Raw genomic sequence first — 21,587 nt, 5'->3', positions numbered from 1 at the left:
ACATCTGGGACACAGCGGCTGGAGGCAGCAGGTTGACTAAGAGCTCTGAATGTTTCCAATTTGTTCTTGAACACTGGCATGTTGCTTGTCATGTTTTTCTTGGGCACGTATGCCAGGAAGTATATTTAAGGTCTCTTCACCTCAGGAATGTGTCACTCTAGATGCTGGAAACACCTTGCTGTTTTCGGGGGAGGGAAGGGGAAGAGGAAGGGGAAGAAAGAATAATTTATGAGCTCTAATTAATTTAAAGTATTTTTTCTGTTTTAAATTTAAATCCTGTTCTAAGCCACATTGCTCAGTGTCTCAAACCTTCTGCATGTTCCTTTTAAATGTGTTGTCTCATTGGTACTGCCAGACCTTCCTAATCTCCTCCTCCCTAGTGTCTTTTTCTATCTTTACTGAAAGAAATAAAATAAAATAAGAAATCTTCCACTCCACATCAAGCTTTGCTGACATTTTAGTCAAAGAATTCCTCTGCCCTCTCCCCACTCCAGTTGTTAATGTGGTTGTATCATGAGGCATATGCGCATGCTGTCACTCATTGACCTCACCTTTATTCACTGTTTATAGCAGCCATAAACAAGGATGGAGACATTTTACCTGTCAGTATCCCACAGTGTCTCTTCAAATAGCCCCTTCAGTCAAGAGCTTGCAGACCAGCAGGTGCTCCTAGAAGTTCAGGAATGATGTCAGAGCATCAGTCAGCTTTTACAAGGCGGAGAGGAAAGGAAAGGTATTTGTGGGGAGAATCAACAGTGAAAACGCTATTTTCACAAGCTCAGAAGTAAACTGTAAGCAATCAGCTTTGTCACAAGAACAAAGATCCCCTGTAGTTACAGGTGCTTGAAGCTGAAACTGGTTCAGTCAGTTTCATGTAGTACATTTTCAATTCAGAGTTATCTTAGTCAGTCTCTCATTTGTCCTATCAGAAACATTTTCCGTCAATATTTTATTCCTTCTCTCACCGCTTTGGTTTAAAATGCATCTGAATTGGTTTCACATGGAGGTAGTGCAGGGTTTTTGGTTATCTACAGATGGCACATCAGTAAACACTTTAAATCTGCTTAACCACTAATAGATGTCAGCATCTCAAGGGAGCTTGAAAATTTCCTCATGTTCCTTATTTAGTCATATTAAACCACAAAAGTTGGAAAGGGAAATGAAAGATGGGGAATTAAAAATCAGAGAAATCTCAAGCCCAGATTCTGCAGCAAATGTGATGTCAGCCAGATCATCACTATACAGCACAGTGAATTAAAGGGGACGTTCCACCCTTAACTCCGCATGTCTTTCCTTGGGTGGATTTAAGTCAGACCTTAACATCTGAACTTCATTGTTTTTAGTTTAACATACCCATTTTTGCCATCATGCAAATAGTGTGGGGGTGGAGCTGGGGCTGGAGAAACATAGGGTTGATATGGCGTAGGGTCGCAGGCACCAGGGGGTTTTGTATAGAAATATCCATGGATTTTTCTGAAATGAAGCCTGAGAGTTACACACAAAAGAAATGACTTATTACGACTTATTTCTTACACTTTTAAAATTCCAAAAGGTTCCAAGGTTCCCACCCCCATCAAAAATTTCAGCCTATGATTTTTATTTATACTACAGAACTGCCTAGAGGCCTCAACAGAGATTGGAGTAGCATTGTGCAAGACTCTCTACAGAACAACCCCCCAGTCCCTCTGAGGACGAACAGAGATGATTTGGCTAAGAGCATCTGTCTCCAGGGGTGAGTCCTCCTGCCTAGATAGTTTCAACTAGAAATAACTACTTTATATAGGGGCAGATTCTGATACCCTTACTCGCACTGAATAGCACCTTACTCCACAAGTAGCCTTCCACTCCCAAAGTAGCAGGCATTTTATTATGTCCAGTGCAGTGTTAAATGACCTCATGTCATATACCCAATATCAAGGGTTGGTCTCCTACATCCTAATGCCTAGGATTCAGGCCACCGCTAAATCCTCTCACCCTCACCCCAGGAAGGGAACTAAAAGAACATGAATGGTACCTTCTTCCTACAGGCTAGAGCAGGGGTTCTCCGAACAAATTATATGGTGGCCTCAGAGTGTGTAACTTGCTGGTGGCCGCTCTCACACTTTTTCCTAAAATACTTAATTAGCTATAGGAAAAACAAATAAATCTGCACATATAGACATCCAAATCATTGTAGTTTATTTATTACTAGCTAGTAAGTCTGTGAAAAGTGATATTAACCAACATACAAGTGTCCCTTTTCACATCAGACTTACTCAGCCCCAGGAAGTCTGGGGACAAATTAAACCCTAGATGGCGGATCAGGGGAGGAAGCAGGGGCGGAGGGCAGGGGGCGAGGATTGGCCGGGGGAGGCAGCGAGGGGCTGGAGCCTGAAGCCTCGTGGCCAGAACCTACCTTCCCCACCACCCCTGGGCTGAAGCCCAAATCCTGAGCCCCACTGCCCCTAGGAAGGTGGGGAACAAATCAGTTGCCCAACCCTTGCTGGAAGCCCCAGCAACCAACACCAAGGCTGTGAATCCAGGAGCACTGGGGGTGTGGGGGGAGGGAAGGGGCCACTTCTTTCCTCACCCCTGCAATCACAGCCAAGGAGACTATGACTGCAAGAAAAGCCCCTGGTGGCCACATGTGGCCACGATGACCACATTTGATAAACGCTGGGCTAAAGTCCACCAGCCATTTCCTGAGTTCTTACTCATCTTTGCCTCTGGAAGATGAGCCTCTCATCTGCACTGATACCAGCCATGGAGGCACCGGAAAATAGCTTGGCTGCACCCTTGCTCCATTGCCTGATATCTGTTTCTCATCAGTGCAGTCTCTGAATTCTCCCCACGACATACTGACCCTTTGTTTAATAAACAAATAATTTTCTCCACAAAGTTCAAGGCTATTGTAACAGGGTGGCTTGCCCTGGGGCTAGAGAGCATGAGTCTAAGCCAGCTTTTATTACAAGATGAGTCCCATTTGAGGGGAACCAGGGAGTTAAAAGGTAAAAACCAGCAGGAAGCTGCAGGGGCGTATGGTCGAGAGAAGCTCAGGAATCAGGAGATACTAAGAGTAGAAGGAAGCAGGTCCAGAGGGCTAAGCTCCAGCCAGAAAGGGCTGGGGACTGGTGAGAATGAGCTCGGATGTGGCTGAAGAACTGGAGCTACGTTTGAAGAGGGAGACCTACAGGAGGTGGGGGCTAGGCTCAGGCATATCCATGCACACAAGGAATTCCTTGAAAATATGCATATGGAGACCTCCAAGGTTGCAGAAAGAATCCAGCCAGAGAGGACTGCAGTAGTACCAGGAGAGGAGGAAGAAATGGTGCTTTACAGGGAGGAAGCTGGCTGCTGCTTACTTGCTGCACCACACCTGCTCCCAACCCACTGTCCACAGATATAAAGAAACCTTGTATGCCGCCCTGGCAACAAGTTTTGCTGCTGTCTCTCTCTGCCTATGATGCCCACACTCAGCAGCAAGCATGTCATCTATGGTTCTTTACTGGGGAGCCTTAGTCCAATGCTTTGGATCCAGGAGCCTGCCTACAAGACCACCGACATCCACTGGTCTCCACCAGCCTTGGTTAACAACTGGTAATGTGATGCCACATTCACCTCAGCCCCGAATTTCTCCAAAAGCATGTGTTCCAAAATGTGCAGTCCTGTCCTGGAACAATGAGAGGAATGTCATTGCTCCTTTTGGATTATTTTGTGATTAAGGACTCTGAGGACTGTGTGAACTTTACTTGATATTAAACCAGCCCCTGAAAGAGGTGCTGTGAGCCACAAAGAGATGGTCTGGAGTGTTTCGGGGCCTGCAAGAGGGAGCTAACTGGGGTCGGGTGCCTGTAAAGTGACCTCTGGTCGTGAAGGGGTGCTCAATAAATGGCCCCACTGCTGCAGACCTGATTTCCATGAGTGTGATCACTACCTGCCACAAAATTCTGGAGATCTCCTGGTTAACGTTCCTGCAGGCCCAATCCACATGAGCAGGCTTGAGAGCTCTTTGTCATACCCACCTTGCAAGCATTTCAGGCCAAATCACTTTTGTGCCTGGCCCCAATTGAGCCATCCAAAGCACATCCACTAAATTCTGACTCGCAAACTCACTCCAGTGCAAATCCCAAGATCATGCTCCCCTAAATGAATAATCAAGACATTAGAAAGATATGATTCTCCCATCAGGCAGTGCAAGAGAGGCATGGGCTGGTCCCACAACACACCCTTCATGCCATATCATCAGTGACAGACTGTTTCAGTACTGCAGCCCAGCTGCCTGCCAATTTACTGCCTGCTTGTGAGATAAGTGCCCACAAATCGAGACATCTGCATTGTTGCTAAGGCCTTCAATCACTCATCTACTTCACGACGAAGGATGCATCTAAACCCCAGAGCTTCTGAAATTAATGTATTTTTGAAAAATTCCCTTGTGACGGAGATAAGGAACGTGCAAAGAGTACCTGATCAAGTTTCTGACCACGTTAATTTGCAGATTCATACAATACAGCTTGAAACTATGAACTTTCTAATGAAGACAAGGTGCAATCAACTAAACATTTAAGATTTTGGACATTCTCATTGTAAGTGTAAATGATCACACAATTACATTTCCGAATAAAAGACCCTGCAGTGGAAAAACTGCCTGAATTACCAGGTCATATTATTGCAGAGGAAATAATGAAAATAATTTACAGCTCACAATACCACAACAGACAATCAAAATGTAAATTAGTGTCTGACTCAGTATTGAAAATATAATTATTAAAATTAGCCTTGGGTAATGGAGTGCAATACACAAAGAAGTCAGCTCTAAACAGAAATTAAATAATACTATGCTAATTTATAAAAACAGCGATCAGAAAAGATAAAATTGATGACTAAAATGTCCTTAGAATTCACAAACCTTTTCATGATGAAATTCCTCTTATTGGCTAACCTGGATGGATGGAAAGAAAATTTTAATTTAATCAGAACTTTTTCTTATGAAAAGCACTTTCTGAAAATTTAAACAAATTTGCACCTTAGTATACCAAGTCAGTCTGCTGCACCGTTATAGGTTGCTACCACTGTACTCTGAACATAGAAGCCATCAATCTTCTTGCTTCAGCACAAAAACTGATCCCAAGCAACATTTTTGACAATGCAGAAGACTATTACACAACTGGCAAGGAAGAGTATTGTTTTGTTTTCCAGTGAAACTTCTGCTATAGGTCACTGTCAAAGACATGATGCTTTACTGGGCCATTTTTTATTTCAGTAGCGCAAGGTCTATGTTTCCGTAGTATTAAAACATAATTTTATTATTCTGAATGAATATATGAATGAACAGCTTGATGTAAAGTCCATACATCATTAGGCTTCATCTTGATTTATAGATCCCATTTCAGAAAGATGCTTAAGCAGCATGCCTGAATGTAAGCATGTGAATAGCACTATTGAAGTCAATTGCTCTGCTGAATCAAGTCCTGACTAGAATCTTATCTTTCAACTGTGATATGAACAACATAATCACTTGACCTTTCTTAAGATAAAGCTGCTGCCAGATTCAGACAAACTCCTAAATCTGATATTCTCCATGTTTGGAATTCCCTTGACATGATGGAGAACATGATGGAGTTAAGTTTTGATATAAAAGAATTATGTACTCTCTGTTATATTTGTTTCTTCTTCCACTAGTGCAAGGATATTCTGACTAAGATGTTGTCAGGGAATTCCAAAGATTAAAGCTCTGTTACAAATAATCAATAATCCTGTTTTATTATTGACTTTCTACTGAATTGATAATTCACAATTACCTATAACAATTCTACAATTTTATTTCATAGTAGTTTAAATTCTTGCCCAGTTGTCCCTCACACATGGTCCCCTGCCAGTTATGGAATGTGTTGATTTAGACTTGACATACCTTTTGAAAAGATAACACAGTGTCAGAGGGTAGCTGGCCCTCTGAAGGGGTGAGGGGCTCAACCTACCTCTGCCAAATTCCACAAGAGGGAATGACTGAGGCAACTCAGGTTCACCTGGGACTAATTAACTTACTGAGTAACTGGAGGCTGTTAAGTACTCAGGGAAGCACTTGAGCATGATAAAAAGAAGCTATTCCCAAAGGGGGGCCAGAGAACAGAGGCTCCTGGGTAGAAGAACAGTTCCCAGAACTCAGGAAGTGAGAGATCCTAAGGAGAGGGCTTCTCAGGGAGCACCTAGTGGGTGGGTTTACCAGGAAAGGAAACTAAGGAAGAATGTTCCCAGGTGGGAGAAGCTCTGAAAGGGAGGAGCTATGAATACCAAATCTCACTGAAACCTTGTCCATAAGCCCCAGATCAGAGGAATTATATACTGCTCCAAGGAAGGGTTGCTGTGGTTTCCTCTGTGGGGACCTTGACCCAATGGGAGAGACTCTCCCCTAGCGGATGACATGAGGCCCAGGCTCCTGAAGGGGCTTTCAGACCAAGGGTAAGGGACCTAGACGTAAGTGGGCTTGATGGACTAAGGTTAACTCAGCTCCCTCCACATCCCTCTGCAGCTATTTGTATAATGTTCCACATTTGGGGTAATAAAGGAGGCCTCTGAACGGGCACTGTTCAATGTATAGAAGCCTTATTGGACTTGAAGCCCACGAGTGGAAATTGAGCCAGAGACATAACTGTGATGCTCCACTGGGCCACTAGGTTGCACTCAAGGTGTGAGGGCCCCCACTACATGCAGCCATCTTTGCAATTATTTTAGAAGAATACTTGCCAGCGGGTTAGTAGCTGGCAGGGGTGGGGAGAAGGTGCAGAAGCTCCCTGAATGGAGGGATGGAGAGATAGGAGGGGGAGTACTCAGACTTAGTTGGGGGAAAGGGGAAGCAGCTGACTCCAGGCTGGGAAGGAGGGTCCCAGGGGTTCTTAGTAGTTCCCAGGCCCCCTAGCTCCCACTTTTGCCTTGGCCCTCTACCCCATCCCCATGGGGGTGGAGTTCCTGCAATATTTCCATTATGGAGGTACTAGCTCCCCTATCCATTCTTCCCTGGCGCCACCTGCCACTGATTAGTCATAATTTTTATTGCAAGAACATTTTCTAAATACCTTTTGGTTCTCTTATGCTGGGAAATATCATTTTATAATATTTCTCCAAATGCAAATCATCATCTAGTATGTTATGTAGTAATCTATAGTCCTCTTACATAAAATTTGCTAATAAAATATAGAACCAATATAACAGAAGATGCTGAAATCAAAGTTGTCTGCATTAACTAAAACGTATTTCATAGCAGTTTTATGTAGCTCTTGACATTTTCAAAGCACTGTATAAACATTCAATGAAAAATAAAATTTCAGAACCTCCTTATGAGATAGGGATGTAAGTATTGTTGTTTTTTTATTTTATGGATGGGGACGAGAAGACACAGAAGTGATTTGCCCAACACAATGTAGCAAGTTAGTGGGAGAAGCAAGATTAGAACTCAGAAATTGTTTGTTATCATAGAAATGTAGGGTTAGAAGGGAACATCAAGAAGTCATCTAATCCATCCCCCACACACTGAGGCAGGCTCATCTAGACCATCTCTGACAGGTGTTTGTCTTACCTGTTCTTAAAAATCTCCAATGACAGGCATTCCATAACCTCCCTTGGTAACCTATTCCAGGGCTTAACTATCTTTATAGTCAGAAAGTCTTTCCTAATATCTAACCTAAATTTCCCTTGCTGCAGATTAAGCTCATTACTTCGTGTCCTACTCATGGTAAATACGGAAAACAGTTTTTTTTATCGTCGCTGTGACTCCAGTAAGATATTTCCTGTGGTTTTAGCTGTAAAATAAATATTAGTTTTTATTCTTCCTCCATAGTGCAGTTTTGTGTACTACAGAAAATGGACAGAGAGTCTCAGTTTAAATGATCATTTTGGTAGATAATATTTTGACCAATTATTAAAGCTTTTTTTTAGTATCAGCTTGAAAACAAATGAATTCTGGACAGTACCAACCACTCAGATAATTGCAAGTTTCATGAGAGCATGTTGTGTGTATTAGACAAGCTCTGACAGTTTTATTTAGTATATATAAAGCCAGAAATCATTTTAAGGGTAAGCAACTGGCTGGAATGCTTATTCATTTAGAGGTGCCATTGAAAACAGCCATGTGACACGATCCTAGAAGGTTGACTAGATTTTTCAGTAAAAAGAAAAGGAGTACTTGTGGCACCTTAGAGACTAACCAATTTATTTGAGCATAAGCTTTCGTGAGCTACAGCTCACTTCATCGGATGCATACTGTGGAAACTTGCATCCGATGAAGTGAGCTGTAGCTCACGAAAGCTTATGCTCAAATAAATTGGTTAGTCTCGAAGGTGCCACAAGTACTCCTTTTCTTTTTGTGAATACAGACTAACACGGCTGTTACTCTGAAACCTGTCATTATGCAAGGCACTAGATTTTTCAGTGTTTTTTACTTGATTAACAAGGCCAAATAAAACTAATCAGAAAAAATATAGAATGTCAGTGGTTTGAAATAGAAACATAGTCATGGCCAGATTGTGATCACAGCATAGTGCTGTACTGGGAATACTACTGTGCTTTGACTGGGGCAACTTAGAAGCTAAAACCTATTCTGCTTGTGCTTTGATAATGAACCACACATTATTATTTTAAAACATTAGGCAGTGAGCTATTGTACAGTGAATTCAAATAGTTTCAAACTCAGAGCTAAGTTTTTAATAGAATCATAGAAATTTAGGATTGGAAGGGACCTTGATAGGTCATCTAGTCCAGTGTCCCACACTGAGGCAGGACTAAGTATTATCTAGACCATCCCTGACCCTCTTTTGTCTAACCTGTTCTTAAAAATCTGCAGTGAGGGAGATTCCACAACCTCGCTAGGTAATTTGTTCCAGTGCTTAACCACCCTGACAGTTAGGAAGTTTTTCTTAATGTCTAACATAAAGCTCCCTTGCTGCAATTTAAGCCCATTATTTCTTGTCCTATTATCAGGGGATAAACAGAACAATTCATAGAATCATAGAATCATAGAATATCAGGGTTGGAAGGGACCCCAGAAGGTCATCTAGTCCAACCCCCTGCTCAAAGCAGGACCAATTCCCAGTTAAATCATCCCAGCCAGGGCTTTGTCAAGCCTGACCTTAAAAACCTCTAAGGAAGGAGATTCTACCACCTCCCTAGGTAACGCATTCCAGTGTTTCACCACCCTCTTAGTGAAAAAGTTTTTCCTAATATCCAATCTAAACCTTCCCCACTGCAACTTGAGACCATTACTCCTCGTTCTGTCATCTGCTACCATTGAGAACAGTCTAGAGCCATCCTCTTTGGAACCCCCTTTCAGGTAGTTGAAAGCAGCTATCAAATCCCCCCTCATTCTTCTCTTCTGCAGGCTAAACAATCCCAGCTCCCTCAGCCTCTCCTCATAACTCATGTGTTCCAGTCCCCTAATCATTTTTGTTGCCCTTCGCTGGACTCTCTCCAATTTATCCACATCCTTCTTGTAGTGTGGGGCCCAAAACTGGACACAGTACTCCAGATGAGGCCTCACCAATGTCGAATAGAGGGGAACGATCACGTCCCTCGATCTGCTCGTTATGCCCCTACTTATACACCCCAAAATGCCATTGGCCTTCTTGGCAACAAGGGCACACTGCTGACTCATATCCAGCTTCTCGTCCACTGTCACCCCTAGGTCCTTTTCCGCAGAACTGCTGCCTAGCCATTCGGTCCCTAGTCTGTAGCTGTGCATTGGGTTCTTCCGTCCTAAGTGCAGGACCCTGCACTTATCCTTATTGAACCTCATCAGATTTCTTTTGGCCCAATCCTCCAATTTGTCTAGGTCTTTCTGTATCCTATCCCTCCCCTCCAGCGTATCTACCACTTCTCCCAGTTTAGTATCATCTGCAAATTTGCTGAGAGTGCAATCCACACCATCCTCCAGATCATTTATGAAGATATTGAACAAAACCGGCCCCAGGACCGACCCTTGGGGTACTCCACTTGATACCGGCTGCCAACTAGATATGGATCCATTGATCACTACCCGTTGAGCCCGACAATCTAGCCAGCTTTCTACCCACCTTGTAGTGCATTCATCCAGCCCATACTTCCTTAACTTGCTGACAAGAATACTGTGGGAGACCGTGTCAAAAGCTTTGCTAAAGTCAAGAAACAATACATCCACTGCTTTCCCTTCATCCACAGAACCAGTAATCTCATCATAAAAGGCAATTCATCACCCTTCTCTTTAGAGCAACCTTTTTCGTACTTGAAGACTGTTATCATGTCCCCCCTCAGTCTTCTCTTCTCCAGACTAAGCAAACCCAGTGTTTTCAATCTTTCTTCATAGGTCATGTTTTCAAGACCTTTAACCATTTTTGGTGCTCTTCTCTGGACTTTCTCCAATTTGTCCACATCGTTCCTGAAATGTGGTGCCCAGAACTGGACATAGTAATGCAGCTGAGGCCTTATCAGCTCTGAGTCCCTGTGTCTTGCTTACAGCACCCTTGCCAATACATCCTCGAATGATGTTTGCTATTTTTGCAACAATATTACATTGTTAACTCATATTTAATTTGTGACCAACTTCTTCTTAGTGTGTACTTAACTTGCCCTCATCTCTTGCATTCAAGTGAACCATATCACTAAGCCCTATTTTGATAGCACAAGACATGCAAAATGTATTTGTTTAGTCAGGAGATTCCTGCTAATTGTTTGACTGTGCTTGCAGGTGGTAATTTGATAGTTATACTGATGTTCTGAATGCAATGCACTTTTGTTTCTTTGTTAATGGTGTTTGGATGGTTATGAAGAGATATATAATGGCATAGAATAATTTTCATAGGTTTCCTTCAAAGTAGCATAATTACTACAACTATTGCCTCAGACACCCACTGAGACAATCAGAGAACTTAATTTCAGATGAAGTAATATGTGTAAAAGACACCAAGAAAGAAACCTGATAATGATGCCACTATAAAATAGGAAATTCTGTTTATACTTAAAGGGACAACTTCTAGCCTTGACATTTTTTTTCTTCAGTTTACAACATTTTCTTAGCTTTGTTATACTAATAGCAGCATAGAAACATACATGAACGCTTTTTGTTATTGTTTCAACTCCTCACACACAGATGAAGTGCTGCTAGGCATTCAGAGATCCTATTTGTAAGTATAATGTCTTTCTAAGTATTATATTGATTTTAATTGAGGAGTTATTCAGGGTCTCCACCTTTCCCCTTGACTTTAGCGCTCTTCTAGTGTGTGCATATTGTACTCCCGCTCTTCACTCCAACATGCTGCCACTTACTTCCCAAAACAGACTGCTTGCCTCCAAACTAATCCTTACTACAGCTTATTGTCCAGCCCCCAACCAGTGCATAATTCTCCACCAGCAAAACCTCCCCTTCCCTTTTCCCACACTAACCTACCCAGATCCATTCTCCACTTCCTTCCTTTCTCATCATTACAACTTCTAATTCGTATTTGCCCATGGGAGGAAAACTTAATTGTGTGGTGCCTAGCCTGAGTTTGCAGGTGGGAGACAGCTTCAGTGATATCTGCTGTACTTCATGGGGATGTGGGACTTAATCAATGGGAGCAGCGCTCTGTATGGAATTCTATGCATTCACACAAAGCCTGTGCCAGTAAAAAAGGCACAGAGGCTCCTTGGATTTCTTGCTCCTGCATGAGAATTTCTGCCGGTGCTTATATGCCAAAGGACCAGCTGTTAGCTAGAGCTGGTAATGTTGGGGGTTAAGTTAAACTAGAGGCCACAGGTTAAAATCCTATAAAAGCATTCTTGGTTTGTCATCTTCCATCTCACAGCAGCTTTCCATTCAAGGGAGGTGGGCCTGGGGACTCTGACATGCAAGGGAGGGTGAGGAGAACTGCAAGTATATATGCTATGCTAGCAACCCCCATGCAGCCATCAGCACAGGGCAGAGAGTGCAGCCATTTGGTTCCATGCAATCAGCAAGGTGAGGTGCTAAGGTGGAACTTCCATAGGATAGATACAGCCCTAATTAATTAACTTTTGTGGAACTCTGTGATTATCATCCCACCATCAACCTCAACCTGGATCAGTTGGCAAGAGCAAATGGGACAAATGTCCAGTTTTGTCAAAAAAGTCAGGACGTCTGGGACAAGGGTTAAAAAGGGGATTGTCCCAGCTAAAACGGGATGTATGGTCACCCTTGTTCAACCGATAGCTATATAGTGTGGCTAGGGAAACTAAAGTTCAGCATTTCATTTTAATCCCGGAAAAAACATGGATATTTATGGGGGGGTTATTAGAAAATTTTGGGTTTTTATCACAGAAAACTAGGATCCCTAGTGATTCTCTAATGAAATGCATTTACACAGGTGCAAAGGATTGCTACTGAAGTGAAATATTTTAACCTTGTTAATGTGCTGCCTGGGTGCAAGAACGTTTCTTGTCACACACACATACCCTTCAAAGGATCTCTGGCTGAGAAAATAGCTCTGCAAGGAAGTTCAAGGGTGTGTCTATTCTTCCTGCTTCCTGGAAAGGGGACTTGAGGGTTAGATTCTGAGTTGTGCCTCCAGGAGTTACTACCTGGGGAAAGGGGCAAAGGAGGTTCTAGATCACCTTCAAACCCTCCAGATTTGGGGCTGCTGTGAAGCACACAACAGGCTTCATCTTAATATAGGCAGACTACTTGGTGCAGTGTTGTTTCCCTGGGAGGGTGGGGGTTCAAACCCTTTGTGATTGCAGAAAAAAGCTGTAGAATGTTAATCCTAAAGACTCAGAAACCAGAAGAGAAATAAAAAGAACCCAAATGCATTAATTTGGATTAAAATAATGAGGTTTTTAAAAAATCTTGTGATTTGGGGGGCCTGGCTCATAGGTTTTGCGCATTTGGGGTTGGCAGCACAGTATACCTCTAGCTGGCAACACAACCCAGACTAGCTATAGTGAACACAGCTTACTTCCTGCTGCTTGAGTTTCATTTCCAATCACAGGGAGCTATTACCTCTCCCAGCCCTGGCTCCACCCCTGGCATGTCCCCTACAATGGAGAAATTCTCTCTTGGCTTTTTTTGGACTGTTTACAGCCTCCATACACTGCTGCAGTGGCATATAGGGACCAGAGTGGGGAACAGAATCCCTTTCTGTGACTAACTGTAATTCCAGAAGCAGGAGCTGAGAAGCCTGTCTCTTCTCTTCCACCAATAAATAGCCAGGCGAGCTTGTGCCTGTTGTCATTATTCTGGGGATCAGGTCTGCTTGTGCTAGCCTACTAATAAACAGGTCACATAACAGTATTAAATAATATCAGACTAAAGAGCTCTTACCTTATATCATAAAGCTGTATAAGGAAATAAGGGAGGTGAGGAAAATAGATAAGCAAATGTTAGATGTGGAGGGCTTCGAAGTTAAAAAGTCTGCTTCCCAATAGTTGTAAACCAATTTGCGTTGCTCATCATGAGCACTCCGTGTGGATATGTGAAATGAGGGTCTTAATTTAGCAAGTATTCTTCTTACAATATGAGCAACATGCCTCAGGTGGCATATGACCAGAATTCACCACCGAATTTGGTCCGCTGGTTGGATCATTAGCATCCCTGGCTTGCGCTAGGTACTGACAGGGAGCATAACCTGAATGCTGATCCATTCCCCCAGCAGCTATTTAGTCTATAGTCTCTAGTCTTCCTCTGGCTAGGACATATGCAGATAATGATAATTCTTCTTTGCAAAACTAATTATCTTCCTCCCGCCTTTGTCTACTTTAGAATCTTATTCAAATAAATAAGTCATAATGCTTTTCTGGGTTACCAGTCTGCCAATACTAGATATTAGCCACTTGGCACAAGGCTAAATTGAAAATAGGCACGTCACTCCAACACTGATTGAATAAATTATCTAGCAAATAAAATGTCAAACACAATGGCCCATTAGCACTATTTGGAAATGAAGTAGAAGAAAACATTAAGAAAAGAAACTTAGGAGGGGTGGGTGGATGTGCGTAGTCTGTAAAATCAAAGTTAAAGTCAGAGCTGCCATTTGAAAAGGAGGAATCTTGTTATGAAGTAAGCCTTAGTACCTGTAGTATCTACCAGACATGTAAGCTAACTTTATGCAGTATTGCATTTTGAGATTATCACAGGGAATGCTAATAACCATCTTTAGCAAAACAGGGGAATCTGACCTCTCTGACTAGCCTGTCAAGTCAAAGAAACAACAAATATATTTATATTAAAACAAAGGTTGAAGTGTAAAAATTCTGAGCAGTACTTATCTAGTGGTTTTCATTCTCACATCTCATGGTGCTTTATTAGGGTGTGTAACATTATTATCCCCCTTTTTACTGATGGGGAAATTGAAGCACAGAGGTGTTTTGCACAAGGTTACAGAACTTCAGTGGTAGAGCAAGGTTTAGATGACATGCTAAGGAAAATGCTGGTGTCCTGTCTGCACTACAGCTTCCACTGGTGGAGCTGCACTGGTGTGAATTATAAGTCCCTTTTTTTGCCAATTTGGTCATAAAACTTACTTCAAAGCATTGTGGCTGTTTTCTGCACTAAAATTTTCAGCTGTGGTTGAGTTGGCTGGCTTCTCTTGCTCTGTCCCCAAATTGGTGTTGAAATCAGTTGTCCAGTTGCTGTGGCAGTGGCAAACAAGGCGAGCAAACTCGTTTTAACAAAGTGTGGTCAACCCTGGCTCCCAACAGAAATCAACCACACTCCATTAAAATCCCAGAATGCACATTGCTCAGCAGATAAACAAAGGAGCATGGCATATCCTGTGAGAACTCCATGCCCTTAGTACACAGCAAGCCACCGCCATATACAATGATGTACATTAAAAGAGGGCACATCGTCCCATGCACACACTACTTGTGCAGCTTGTATTTTGAGTGTTACCTGATCTGCATCAAAAAGCTAAGGATTAAGCCTTCCGTGTAGACAGGTCCTTAGCTGAGCCTGTCCAAGAGCGATATGAGGTTCTGGTGTGGAGTGTTGACTTCAGGAGAAACTAAATTTCAAAATCTAAATCTCTTAATTTTCCTCAATAAAGGAATTAACAGAGCTGGACTATTTTACCCTTTGGGTAAGTCACAGGTAGACCTAATTATATTTCTCTTGCCCATTGATGTTGATGTCATTCAACTGTCCCTGACTTGGTAAGTTGATTTTTTTATCCTTCCCTAATCAGATGTTGCCCAGGACCTCTAATTCAGAATTTGGACAGTGAAGCAAAAAATAACAATGCTGATAAAATAATTAAAGTAATATATTTTAATATTCTAACTTTGATTCTTCTCAGTGGGAAAAACTACTGTTCTTAGCCATTCAAATTATATGTGATCCTGGGATGCATAAACAGGGGAATCTTGAGTAGGAGTAGGGAGGTTATTTTACCTCTGTATTTGGCACGGTTGTGACCAGCTATTGGAATACGGTGTCCACTTCTGGTGCCCATAATTTAAGAAGGATGTTGATAAATTGGAGAGGGTTCAGAGAAGAGCCATGAGAATGATTAAAGGATTACAAAGCATGTCTTCTAGTGACAGATTCAAAGAGCTCAACTATTTAGCTTAACAAAGAGAAGGTTAAGGGGTGACTTAATTAAGTCTACAAGTATCTGCATGGGAAACAAATATTTAATAGTGGTTTCTTCAGTCTAGCAGAAAAAGGTATAACATCATCCAAAGGTTAGAAGTTGAATCTAGACAAATTCAGGCTGGAAACAAAGCATACATTTTTAACGGTGGGAGTGATTAACCATTGGAACAATTTACCATGTGTCGTGGTGGATTCTCAATCACTGACAGTTTTTAAATCAAGATTAGATGTTCTTCTAAAAGAGATGCTCTAGGAATTATTTTTGGGAAGTTCTATGGCCTGTGTTATACAGGTGGTCAGATTAGATGATCTATTACAGTGGTTCTCAACGTGTACCCCTGGGGGTATGCGGAGGTCTTCCAGCGAGTACATCAACTAATCTAGATATTTGCCTAGTTTTACAACAGGCTACATAAAAAGCAATAGTGAAGTCATTACAAACTAACATTTCATACAGACAATGACTTGTTTATACTGCTATATATACTATACACTGAAATATAAGTACAATATTTATATTCCAATTCATTTATTTTATAATCATATGGTAAAAATGAGAAAGTAAGCAATTTTTCAGTGATAATGTGCTGTGACACTTTTGTATTTTTATATCTGATTTTGTAAGCAAGTAGTTTTTAAGTGAGGTGAAACTTCGGGGTATGCAAGACAAATCAGACTCCTGAAAGGGTTACAGTAGTCTTGAAAGGTTGAGAGCCAATGATTCAATAGTCCTTTCTGGTCCTTGAATCTGTGGATCCTACTTATTACATGCTTGATGATTTGTATTCTGATTTCTTCAGCTATTGTAGCTTTTACAGCCCATGAACACACCCTGACATCAACTATTGTTGGTCTTGCTTTATACTATGTCATCCTCACGTTGTGATGAGTCAGTAGATTATGAGTTAAAAGTATACTCAGAAAAATATTATTTGTTTTAGATCTTTGATTGTAACTTTTGGCTATTTGGAAATGTTGCATTAAAAGTGTTTAGCTTAAATATGATTTAAAAATGTTTTAAAAGCAGACAATCTGGCTCACGCTCATTAAAATGAGAAAGTCTACTGAGTTTGACATAATAATTGAAGAAGTTCAGCAATTTTAATAGAACCAGTTCATGAATTAAAGATGGTTAATTAAGGCAAAGAAAATGGGGAAATTCAAACAGCACTGCATTTGAGTTCAAGTGATGTCCTCATTGAAGTGCAAGTGATGACCCCTCGATTTAATACATAAATTATTAAGAACTTGATTTCCTCCCCACCCCCGTGATTCAGTACATTAATTTTAATGTTTTCCAATGAGCTACATAATGAAGAAAGGAAAAGCAGGGTTCTACATAAACAGCATTAAATTAGCTTAGAAACTGTCTTCAGCTAACATGCATTGAGGTGAACTCAGCACGTTCTCAGAGAATATTTTGGTTCACTTAACTACTGTTTGCCCTAGAGACTCTATTGTCTAGGGATGAATGAATGCAGACTTCACCACACTGCTCTGCTAAATCTCATCTCTTGTGAACTGGAGTGAGAAACATCCCACTCCCCTTATCTGACCATTAGTTAACCCTGGCAAAGGTCATGATCTTCTCTGTCCCATCAGGAAAGGGAAGCAACAAAGCTGGTTTGCCTGTGAGAATGCCTGAACCCTTTAAGGTTTCAGTTTGCCCAAGGACAGCAAACTACTCAACAGCAAGGCCAACCGCTCTTTTGCAAGGAGCCCATAAGAGCTGTAGGGTGTGTGCTCTACGCAGCATTCTTTCCAGTGAGTACAGAACCAAGTATTACATTAGGAAGGATTATGTTACTGGAGATGCAATTTTTTTAACTTTCAAGCAGGGCATTTTTGTATTTAAATCCAACAGTCCTTACTTTGGTAAAAAGGTCCTTGAAATCAAAGATCTGATTACTAGAATACTAGATGGAAACATACCATAAAACTACCTGGCACATATTGGTCCTCCCTCCGAATGACTTCAAACAGGAACAAAATTAGAGCCAATATGGCTATTTTAGAACATTATTAATGAGAGAAATCCAGTCAAAGCCCAAACTTCCTCATAATCACCTTCCTTTCCTCTTGAACAGAGTGGTTTATTTTTGCAGTATATTGCATATGCATTTGTACCATGTTTGCTTTGCTCACCTTACTTTTAGTATGGCCATGCCTCTGAAGGTCTGTCCCTTTAAGGCCAACATATTGTAACTGAAGAACCCAGTCCTCCTGGAAGTTAGTCTAATGCAGGTGATGTTAGAGTATGCTGATGGAGAACTCCTCATAATATTGCATCAATACTGTTCCATTGTATGTGTGAGACTGGGACTATTTCTACACTACTGAGCCAAGGCTGGTACAGCGATGTCAGCATAGTTGTGCCGGCATAGCCCCCTAGTGTAGACACAGTGTACACCTACTGGTTTTCTGCCAATGTAGGAACACTGCCTCTCCCAATGACATTAGCTACGCTGCCGAAAGTACTCTACTGCACTGGGAATTTTGTCTGCATAGCTATGTCCCTAAGAAGTATGAGTGGGGTTTTCCCCCAGCCCTGACCAACCCCTGGTATAAGTTTTAAGCATAAACCAACCCTGGCTTTACTGGCCCAGGACAATACACACCTGGGTGCTGCAGAACCTCCCAGCAAATGCTGTTGTTTTTATAACCCATGACAATATTCAGATCATACCACAAAAAGATCTCTTGGTCGACAGGACAATCCCTCCTCCGTACTCCCATCTTTTCCCTTCAACCTTTTCCCAATGCCCCTGAGTTTCAGGCAATAGTTAGGATAAAGATTTCTGGCTTTTTAGCACGTTTCAAGCAAACACCTGAGCTACACATCCCTGGTTTTGCCATACGACTTGGAATCTTCTTTGTTCTGATGAGGATATTTGTTCAGCGAATCTAAACTTAATGTCAAGACATGTTTAACGTTGTAACAGTTGTTCTCCCAACTTTAACTCCCTCAGAACAGAGCACAAAGGGCCACAAAATACAAGAACCCTTCTTATAGTTCTACCAATGTGCTTCTTTCTCAAAGTAGCTTTTTAGATATAATAGGAAATGGAGCTTTGTTCCCAATACACATAAAACTAGATCTACACTCTGCTATTCTGCATTGTGCTTAAATACTTGTGGATGCAGTTCTAAGTTTAGAGAAAGAGAAGGGAAGAAGAATACATTAGCCAGCATTTCTATTTTGCTGAATAATACTTTTCTAGTTAAAAATGCATCTCATCTAGATAAATAGCAGCAACATTCTTTCAGCTTCTAAATCATTTTTCTTGTAATGTATTCTAGTAACATGACCTTGCATGAATGACATTAAAAAAGAATTATTCATCAGTCATAATGTATTAAAAATATTTAGATCATGTGGTTATGAAAAGAGGTTTCTACATAGCCTTAAAATGTAGATCACAGTGAATCTTATTTTCTGGTCACATATTCCTGACCTTTTAATTAGACACAATATGCTCACACTACAACAGTATTAAATATGTTCCTACCTAAGGAACAGATTCAGTAGTCAGAGTGGCACATAGCTCCCATTGAACTCTATGGGAGCTACAGACAAAGCACATCTGAGGAAAAGTTTTTCTGGAGTTAACTGACAGCAACTCAGATATGGGTCCAATGGATCCACTTGGATCTGTGGAAGCACACAGGCTGGCCAGCCATCGATTTCAATGGAGTTCCCCATGGCCACAAGGGCCTACCTGCAAAAACCCAGTTGCAGGATCAGGGCTTGTTTTCTTAGCTCTCTGCAATGATTCTTTAACAGAGGGATGCTTTGAAAGAGGGAGATTAATAAGACTGCACTAGAAGGCATATGTGCATTTGCTTACATCTATAAAAGACTCAGCCAATGCTTTGGGCACTGTACAAATCAAACCAAGTAAAATTCACTGGGTCCAAAAATGACAAAGGTCCCTCCCCTATACCCAGAACAGAGTACACCCACAGCTTGTGTATGTGTGCACACCACTGGACAGCCTCCTCCTACTATCCCTAACATTTCCTATCCCAGCATTCGTCAGCCCCTCATCATCCCTCTCACTCCCTAGGGAAACATGGGTCTTATCATCTTTCCCGAAGGTCACCAAACTGAGTAACCGGTGAATTGAAATGTTCTGCATAGATTAACCAAGCGACAGGAATTGGACATGTACTGTAAAGGTTTACTCTTTTCCTTGGAGAGAGGAGCCCCATGTTACATTAAAGGAATTCACATGGCTTACAGTGGCTACTGCCTGAAAGCACGTCTTTTTGCCTAATGAATTAGGCCTTGATCCTGCAAAAAGAGCCATGTGGGTCAAAGTGTCTCCACAGGAGTCTGCCAGCATCACTTTCTTTAAAGGATTGAGGCCTGAATTGGTTTTCCTTTGGGTCAAATCACAGTAACCTGTTGAAAACTATATTTACTCCCACTAGCTCATCTGACCACCCCCATCCCAAAGACACATGCTCCTGAGTTGCTAATCACTGCCTCTGATTCATTCTATATCTTAAAAAGCTTCCTAGCTTTGGAAGCTTCTGTGGTGAACACTGGCAGCTTGATCCATCCAAAAGCAGTTTTCCCTTCTCTTATGTGCTAGCATAAAATCCACTGGGGGAACAAAGGCTATGTCAGGAACTGCAGACACAAAAGAGCGTAATTTTGGTGGGTTTCTTTTCCCTAGGTAGTTTCTACTTCAAACGGTTTGTTGGCAATAATCTGTGCTTCAAGTTATGACATCACAATGAGTTTTCCTCTTACTCTTCCTTTCTGTGTGTTATGTAGAATCTGGTCCATTTCAGCTCATTTGTGAAAAATGTTTTTTGAATTATAAAAAGGAACTGTTGCATAAATCTCCCCTATCCTACATGACACAGAACACATCTACATTGTCAAAAATAGAAATGTAAATGAATGGTTATCAATCATTCGAATGCAAGAAACCAGGTGGTCCTTGCCAGTTAATGGAGGCTACAAGCTTTCACTCCTATTATTTCATGCTATTTTGTTGTTGTTTTCCCAATGTGAAAATAGCTATATGAGCCAATAGTAGCTCCTCCAGCTGGCAATAATATATGTTGCTTTAAATTCCTACCAAGGAGCAATCATTTGTAATTTAGTCATGCTGTGTCATTCCACTGCAAACAATATGGCCTGACACATCATTTACAATATAATGATGCAATAGAACTGATCTTGCATGGTATACAATGATTTGGCTCTTGAAAGCTACTGCCCATCAATACATTATAGCCACCAGACAAGAGAGAGGGGAAACGACACTGGCTAACAGATGCATAAAGAATGTTTGTGGTCAGAATTTTTTAATGAAATATACAATCAGAAAGAGCATCATGTCTAGAATTAAAAATAGATATTTCCTCCATTACCAAAAGAGCCTTTGCCTTTATGTAGACTCGGTACCTTTCAGAGTTACTACCACCTTCAAGCAAAGCCACGCCATCTTTTTGCAGTTCTGACTGTTGTTGCCTGGAGGGCCCACACTGAGATTGCTCAATCAGGGCAAACTGCAAAGAATGGGGCAGACAATCCTCCAGACTGATGGTTATTCTAATAATTAGATTCATCAGCCCAGCAACAAAACAGCTTCTACAATACCTTACTGCAGCAGTTCTCAAGCTTCATTGCACCGCGACCCCCTTGTGACAACAAAAATTACTGCACAACCCCAGGAGAGGGGACCGAAGCCTGATCATGCCTGACCCACACTGCCCTGGGTAGAGGGTCAAAGCCAAAGCCTGAGTACGACTGTCCTGAGCGGGGTGGGGGGGGGGGGCAAAGCTGAAGCTCAAAGTCTTCAGTCACAGGTGGGGGGAGGGAGCTGTAACCTGAGCCCTGCCACCCAGGGCTGAAATTGAAGCCTGAGCCCCAGGCAGTGGGCTCAGGATTCGACCCCCGACCCCAACAGGTATAACGCCAGCCCGGGCGAACCCATTAAAATGGCATCACAACCCACTTTGGGGTCCCAACCCACAGTTTGAGGACCGCTGCCTTACTGGTTACCGAGAAATCAAAACCACAGTC

This window comes from Lepidochelys olivacea (genome assembly GCF_965140295.1).
Source record: "Lepidochelys olivacea isolate rLepOli2 genome assembly, chromosome: 2".
Taxonomy (NCBI): domain Eukaryota; kingdom Metazoa; phylum Chordata; order Testudines; family Cheloniidae; genus Lepidochelys; species Lepidochelys olivacea.
This window is presented reverse-complemented; position numbering follows the sequence as displayed.